This window comes from Myotis davidii, unplaced genomic scaffold (genome assembly GCF_000327345.1).
Source record: "Myotis davidii unplaced genomic scaffold, ASM32734v1 scaffold18, whole genome shotgun sequence".
Lineage (NCBI taxonomy): Eukaryota > Metazoa > Chordata > Mammalia > Chiroptera > Vespertilionidae > Myotis > Myotis davidii.
The window spans coordinates 3302585-3310976 of record NW_006292696.1 but is presented as its reverse complement, the minus strand read 5'-3'; positions in this window follow the sequence as shown (position 1 = coordinate 3310976).

Below are 8392 nucleotides of genomic sequence, written 5' to 3'. Positions count from 1 at the left end.
GCTGGAGATCCTGACCAGAACCTGGCTGGAGATCCTTGCTAGGCTTCTGATCAACTGAATGCTGTCTCCGTGTCATTCCTTCTTCGCCGACTCCGTCCACACCTTTGGGGACCCCTGGACCTGCTGGGGTTGGACCCTGGTAGAACATATATTATTATGTGGCAAAATTTGGTGGGGTGGAATAGGGAGGTAGAGCAAAGGGTTTTGAATGGGAAAGATCAGCATGATCATTTCTGACTTGCTTGAGGAGTTTCTGAGAATAAGACCCATAAGGCTATTTTCTGGATAGAGAGGACACTTCCCAGAAAGCAAATCTGAACTAAGCGCAAATAAATCAGAGACCCAAATAAAGATCCATTTTTTATTCAGTTGTAGGCTGAGTGGTCACAATTATGTGTGCTAGAGAAAGAAGCCAGGGGTAATTACATGCCCAGAGATACATGGATTTTTCTGGCCGTCATTGCCATAAATCTTAGTCTTAGTCCTCAATATTACTGATACATGTCTTACCTGCAATTCATTACCCTCCAACTATTTGCTTGAAAAACAAATAGAATCCAGGTATCTGAGCAACTTTTTCAGAGACTTCTGGTTAGGTACTGTGATCCCACTTGCTAGTCTTTAGCACACTCAGATGGAGAGACATGGAGGAATTAATCTTCTGAGATACATCAGCAACAATATTTTCTTGATGTAACTTTTTATTTTGTCTGATGGTAACAGTAAAAATTGATTGCACAAAATTAGGGAAATTGAGCATAAATAATAGGATGCAAATGAGCTATAACTTTAGAGTTTGGTAAAAATGTACTTTATTACCTGTATCTTTCTTCTATTGCATGCCTGTTTGTGCTAAAGGCACCGTGCTTGCTATAAACTTTTTCATAAAGCAAGATGCTTAAAATATCCCATCATGAGAATAAGCCATACTGCTTTCTGATGATGGGGTAGGTTCAATGTTCCTTGTAGTTGTTTCTCTTTCTGTTCCTATTGGGTTGCTGTGATAGAAGCAGTATATTTGAGAGGTTCTCACTAGATTCTGGAGCCAGAATATCTAGGTTTGAGCCCTGACTCATGATAGTTGTGTGACCTTGGTCATAACTTAATATCTTAGCACCTTTGTTTCCTCATCTATAAAGAGGAGATAGTAATACTCTAAAGTAGCTAGGTTCTTTGTTGAGTGAATTAATATGTAGAGGCTAGAAGAATCCCTGATGCATACAGAGTGTTCAATAATACAAATTATTACCATGAGGGACATAAACTCCAGTGCCTATGGGTCCAGGCAGAGCATATAAATGAGTCAGGTATAAAAAAATGAAGCTCTTTTGTTCTAGCTTTCATTTTCCCACATTGTATTAAAAACAAGAAGATAAAGAACACTTTTCAACTCTGAAGGGAAAAAAGCTCATTGCAAGCACAATAAATGTAAATGACCTTGACTTATTTGAGAACAATAGAGAGTGATGAGGACCATGGAAAGAAGACTTGAAAGATTGTGCTCAGATCCAGACAATTGCTGGCAAAAGAAGCTAAAATACTAGATTCATAGGTGAAATTTCCCAGTATTGAAGTGTTGTCATCTAATGCAATTTTTTTTTTTTAAATTCTGTGTGACAATATATACCTTCAGGCTGCATTTGGCCCATAAGTTGCCAGTTTGAGACTCCTGAATTTCTGCTAAGTAGTGGTTTATAAATTCTAGCCCAAGGGACTTACCTTGTCTTTCTGTGACACCTGGCTTTATTGTCACAAGTGTATTGATCTCTATAACTCTCCTGGGTTGAAAGGACCAAAAGATGTACCTCTCGCCCCTACAGTGCCCATTGGGAAGACTGGTATATAGATCATCCGGAGGCTGCAGTAAGGGAAGGTCAGGCAGGGAAGGTAACACCCACTCCTTGTCCCTGTCCCTTGTCCACAGGGTAACTTAGTTGGAAATTCCAGGCTCTCCCTAAATTGCTGTCTGCTGGCTGATAATGGAGACCCTCCAGGTCTTCCATCTGACTTTTGAAATGTCGTCATACTACTCCTTCTGTTTAATTGCTCCCTCCTGTGCAAATACGGTTCCTACTGCTCATTAGAGTCGAGAAATTACAAGTCTTAAGGTTTTTCCTGGTTCTCATTGGCTGGTGATAAATGCTGGGTGCTTTGGGGGCTGCTTTCTGAACCACCCTAAGGCAACAATTGATTATTCAGGCCTAAGGAAAGGAGGCAAGCACTCAGAGAATAGCTTTTTAATAAGGCAGTTTGTGATCAGGGAAGGCGAGGGACAGAAGCCAACTCTAGCTGACCTCTTGGGGCTGTCCTCTCACCATGGTAAAGAGCAGTGTGAAAGGAGAAAGGCTGCAGGGGACCAGAGCACAACATTTGGCACCAGCCAAAGGGCTGCCTTGAAGCTGTCAGGTTGATTCTGAATTAACTGTCTGCAGTAGCTGGTCAAATAGAAGGAAACAGGGAAATTCTCACAATGCTGTTGCTCTGAATCACAGGCTCTCAGTTTTCACAAACTGCCAATTGGATTTGTAGAAATAGAGTTTACGTAGTCATTTCTTCATCCTGTCCTCTATTTTTCTTCCTGTGTTATGTTGTAATACTAGCCTGTATGTGCTCTCTATTCCTTTCATTTGCCCTAACGTTTTCTATTTGTTTGTTTGTTTGTTTGTTTTCTTTCCATGTTGCTTTTCTATCTGGAATACTCATCTCTCATTTCAACCTGCACAAATCCTGGACTCATTTCAAATGTTGTATCTACCAAGAAGCCTCTCTGGATTTCCCCAATGCATTGGAATCTCCAAGCCTCTAGGGAGCAAAGGAAATTCTTATTCTCCATATTTCAATCTTTCATCCTCTCTCCTATCCCCAGGAAAATACATAAATGTGACCAAATTCTAGGAGATTTATTGGACAACTTTTTGCTGAAGGTAGAATCACTTTATTTACAAATGTATGTGTCTAGATGTGCCTGTTTCTCTACAGTGTCTTATTCTTACAGAAAGAGGAGTGGGTGGAATTAGGTCTGCTCTCCTGGGGGGGAAAATAACCAACTGGCTTTCCGGGAATCCTTTCTCTTTTGTCTTTAGCCGTTCCTTGCATGAGTTGAGATTGTATATCTGAGGCAGTAGGTCTATGGGGTACAATTGGGGAGTAGTGGGAGGTCCTTCGGCCTCCATCTCAGCACATGTGTTCCAGCCCCATTTAGCAGAACCTCCTTGCATCATGGATAGGTTTCCAAAACCACTAAACAGAGTGTTTTTCAATGTCCCTGTATATCTCTCTCCCTCAGGGGCTCTGTGCAAGGGGTAATTTGTGCTCCATATTTTTTAATACCAGCAAAGCCTTCACCTTGTTTGAAACATCACCCACCTTTGAGAGGGTAGAAAATTGACCTGAAGAGAGAATTATTTGAAGTTTGACTCCCTGGATTCAAGCCCAGGCTCTGCACTCTACAGCTGTGTGATACTAAGACAGTTATCTGACTTTTCTCTGCTTCAGTTCCCAGCTTTGTACTATAAGGGTGGATATAGTGCTAGTCTGTTAGGATTTTCTGGGAAATTAATTAGAATAATATCTCCAAAATGCTGAGAGCAGTGGCTAGAGCATAATAAACATGCAGCAAATGTTAGTTGTATTTTCTTATTATTCTTATTCTTCCTCTTCTTTCTTTCTTCCTCTTTCTCTTCCTCCTTCTCCTCCTCCACCTCCTCTCCTCCACTTCTTTTTTCTTCTTCTTCCCCCTCCTCTTCTTTCCCCTCCTCAGTCTCCTCCACCTCCTCCCTAAGCATATCACTTATAATATCATCAAAGTCCTCAGCAGTTAGCCTTGTCATATTACATTTTTCATAGATACATTATTCTCTCCACATTTTCAGCTCTGCCTCAAGGCCATTTGCTTGGTCACAAAAGGGATCTGAAGTTTATTATAAGTAGAGCAACAAAAGAACAGCCTGCTGATGAAAATGTGCCATGAACAATCTTGTCACAAATTTTAGAGCTGGAATGAAATGTTGAGATTATTGGGTTTGAATTATTCTTTTTAAAGATGAGGAAATTAAGACCCAGAATAGAGATGAACACAGCCCCCACAATCCCTATAGGAGAAGGAGCAGGGCAGCTCACTTGTTGGGGCACATCACCGGGGGCCTATTACCCTGCAGGGCAACCTTAGAGAGCACATAAACCTTTTCCTCCTCCAGAGTGTCACTGGGGGATTTAAAAATTAAAGGTGGTGGTTATCTTTGCATCCAAGAAAAGAGGCAGTGTGTTAAACTAAATGTCTCTCCAATGGCTATATTTCCAATTTAATAGGAACATCGCTATCATGTGCTAATTAGAGACCAAGGTTCCTGTTTCAAAGGATGCCTCATAAGGTTTTATAAATAAGTGGAGAGGCCAGTGCTCTATGTTCCCCTACTGAGTAATTAGTTTCACCCATTTATGATGAGAACTACCAGCAGGATTAACATAATGATGTATATAATGTAGCTATTGCAGCAACAGATCATAATGATCTTTTCGCATTTCTCCCAGTCTATTATTCTTACCTACATTCTTTCCCAATTTGCTTGTTAGCCATGTGATTTCCTGGAGCATTCGCCCATCACAAAAGCATGTGATTTGGGCAGTAACTAAGTGTTTGTTAAGACTTCAAATTTACAACTAATTGATATATGAAAGGACAACTTTAAATTGTTTTTTCATTTTGCAGTAAACACCAACAACTCTTTATAAGTTTCATGGGCTTTTTCCAAGTACCAGTGTCTTGGCAATTTTTAGATCACTATTTACTGTTCTCACAATCAGTAATTAAAATACCACTGAAGGTCCTTTTAAAAATCAATGGACATCAAACTAATATGGAACATCTCACCAAAAGTAATAAAGAACATAAAGTACTTAAGCACAGGAGATATTAAACATTGATGAAAGCTCTAAAAAAAAAACCAAATTTAAGTCGTTGGGAAAATTCTCCTCCTTGTATTCATTCAACAGTCTATCCACCCATTGGAAGACAGACTATGCACTTACTATGCATAAACATCAGGTAGTTTCATTTATGGGATATAATCCCGTGAACCATGGTGTTTATTGTACAGTGGCAGAGCTTCAGGAATTTGATGCAAAATGCATTTATATTCAGAAACGGGAGATAAATACAGGATAGTGGTAAGGAACACAGAGAAGGAAACAGATTAGGAATCAAATCTTGCCTGGACCAGACACCATTTTTTGAGATAATCAAATTGTTTAACTCATGAGTTTCTTTCCTGGGAAAGAATAACACTCACATGATGGATAAAATTAGCCAAGTGTCTGGTGCTTCACATGCTGGAAGGCTGAGGGAGGTGGTGTTTACACCAGTACTTAGAAAATTAGAAAATCTGGATATGCCAAAATGATGTATAAGTAGAAGAAACTAAGGAAAACACCAAATCAGACAGCCATGGCATTGTAATAAGAATGTAAGAAACAGAAGGTTTGTCAAGGGAATACTAAAAAAACTTAAAAAATAACTTAGGACCAGATAATAAAGACATTCTGTGTAATAAAGCAATTTCCATGCCACTGCCTGAATAGGACCAAAAAATTACCATGGTTTTGTCATAGTTAAGAATGTGGCCTCAGTATACACTCTGCCTAGGTTTCCATTCTGGCTTTACTTTGAACTTTGCTTAAGTTCTCTGTGCCTTTATGGCCTAATCTATAAAATGGAACCAATACTAGTACAAATGCTTTTCATAACTTTCTTTGTAATAATGAGCCTTTTGGGTAGGATGGAGAAAATCCTTCTCTATTTCCACTGACCTTCCATCATCCTTCTAGTAATAATTGGCTAGACTAGATCCTTCAGACCACTTCTCTCACCAGAAGACCACTAAAAATACTGGACAAAATATATTTTAAGTTATCTTTAAAACCATTGTAAAGCTGAGATATAGTGAGGAATTGCCAGACCAAGATCCAGGAAATGGTGGGATTTTAGAATAGTCAGAAACTGCTGTAAACTCATTTTACATTGAGGGCATTCAGCCATCGAGAAGAAATAGCAGAGCTAATGAAAAGGAGCGTAGGCAGCTGGAAACTCAAGGCCAGCCTTAGGTGGATAGTCTGATCAACATGACTTGCAGGTGAATCTAGGTGAGGGCAAGCCAGACTCAACTGTTCTCCTCCATGGACTCTCGTGGGCCTGGTGGCCACTGACTTGGATGAACAGATTTGGGATGGGTCTGAGCAAGAAGATAACCCATCTCTGGCAGGTAGGATGCTATGTTCTGGTCCTCTAGTGAAATTTCAGTACAATTTTACATTATAAATGTGACTCCCAACCCCGCAAAGCTTGTATTTAGTTTAAAGTGGTTTCACGTTATCATTCTCCAGGTTCCCCCCCCAAAAAAGAACATGAAAATTCTCTGTGGAGGAATGTTTCCTTTATTCTAGGTTCTAAGAAATCTCTGAAAATAATATTCCAAAGCCAATAATCATCCCACAGTCCCAGATAAACAAACACCTGAAACAGTAAGGCACCAAAGAGAGAAACCATCAGAAATAATAGCTGTAGAGAGTGACTCTCCATGACTTCAGGTGGTAAAATTATCAAATATGGATTATACAACACTAGGCTTCATGTAGTTAATGAAAAAAGGCAAGCTTTAAAATATCTCTATATTTAAAAACTATAACTCATGTTGTAGACTTTTTAAATTAGACAAAAGCTAAAAATAGAAACTATATCTGAAACTAAAAATAAACAATGGATGGGATTGACAGATTAGATGCAGCAGAAGAGAGAATTAATGGTGTGTGCAAAGAAATTAACCAGAATGCATCAGAGAGAGACAAAATAATAGAAAATATAGAAGATTGCTAAGAGAGAGGGAGAAGTCTAAGGACACTCCCTGATAGTCCTAGACCCAGGGGGAAGAGGGATGGCACTGAGCTCAGGTAGGGTAAAGGTCTTGTTCTTACCACGCCAGGTGGAGCCATACCTACAGTGAGCAGTAGGCGGAGGGACTAGGCATCGTTTTACAAAACTCAGATCCATCCGGTGCTGGGGCCTCATCTAGCCTGGGCTAAGATGGGAGTCCTGTACACAGGTTCCATTTGGTGGCTTATCACAGAGGGAAGTATTAACCTTGCTCTATCAGGATGCTGGAGGGCAAAACTCTTCCTCTTGTGAAGCTAAAGGTATACCATGTGAAGGCAGGCATTTTAGGCCTCATGTGTACAAGTGTTCTGCAATTCTTCCCACGCCTTAAAAGCCAAGTGTACTTGTAATTCAAATAGCATTTGTCCCACAATTCAAACCATCATGTGCATCATCTTGCCTGTATTTCCAGGACCTCAGGACCAATCAGGAAGCCTCTTTAAAAAGTAGCATTTATTGGGAGGGTCTGAGTTCCATACATTCTTCCACCAATGTAATCAAAAGGGGGAATTAGGAAAACGATATTGGCTGAATGGTTCTGATGTGCCAAGTGCTGTGCCAAATAATTTACATAAATTACCTATGAGGCTTAAAACATTTATTTGAGGAAGAACTATTATCCTATCTCCCCAGAGAAGTTAAGGAACTTGTCCAAGTTTAAATAATGAATAGGTGATGGAACTGAGATTTAATGGAGGCCTGCCTTTTTAAAATGGCTATATTCTTTCCACTGTACCTGTTTTCAATAAAAAGTTATTCAGAGTAGTGATACTGTGGATTCTGCACCATTAAGGCCCCCTCCCCAAGAAAAAGATAACACTTATCTAGAGAGATACAATCTTCCTTTGAGAAGAAAATGAAACTAGTCATAGGTGGTGATTATTTGGAATATTAAATCATTATTCATTTTTAAAAATATATTAGATGTGCTTTCTCCCTCAGGAAGTATTTCAGCATAGTACACTGAGCTGATTTGTTCATTATGGCTTCAACCTGAGTGTAGTTTTAAATTCATATGAATTTTCATTCCTTCTTCATTAGTATGTTGAGACATCTCAGCAGTCAGACAGAATTCAGAGACTATAGCTATTTTGTGTGAGTATTTGTTGCATAATTGCTGGCTAATGAGCTTTATGAGAATAAAGAAAACTGGAAAATTGAAAGCAACTCTATGTTTCCTTTTGGACAGCTGATGCGTTTCAGAACCTGTTTCCTTAGAGAAATTGTTTGGCCCTGAGCATTTATTTTTATTTTTTTGTTGCCATTATTATTCAAAACACCTCCTGCTTCTTTACGGGAAGATAAAACTGTTTTCATGTTCTGAAAGTGCCTCATAATATCACTAAAGAATTCCGAGGCACACTTATTCTCATTTTTCAGATAAAGGGACAGGGAGCAGGTTACTAGAAAATCTAGAATATGGGGACCCTTCTGAGTTCTACATTTTGGGATAATGGGGAATCCACA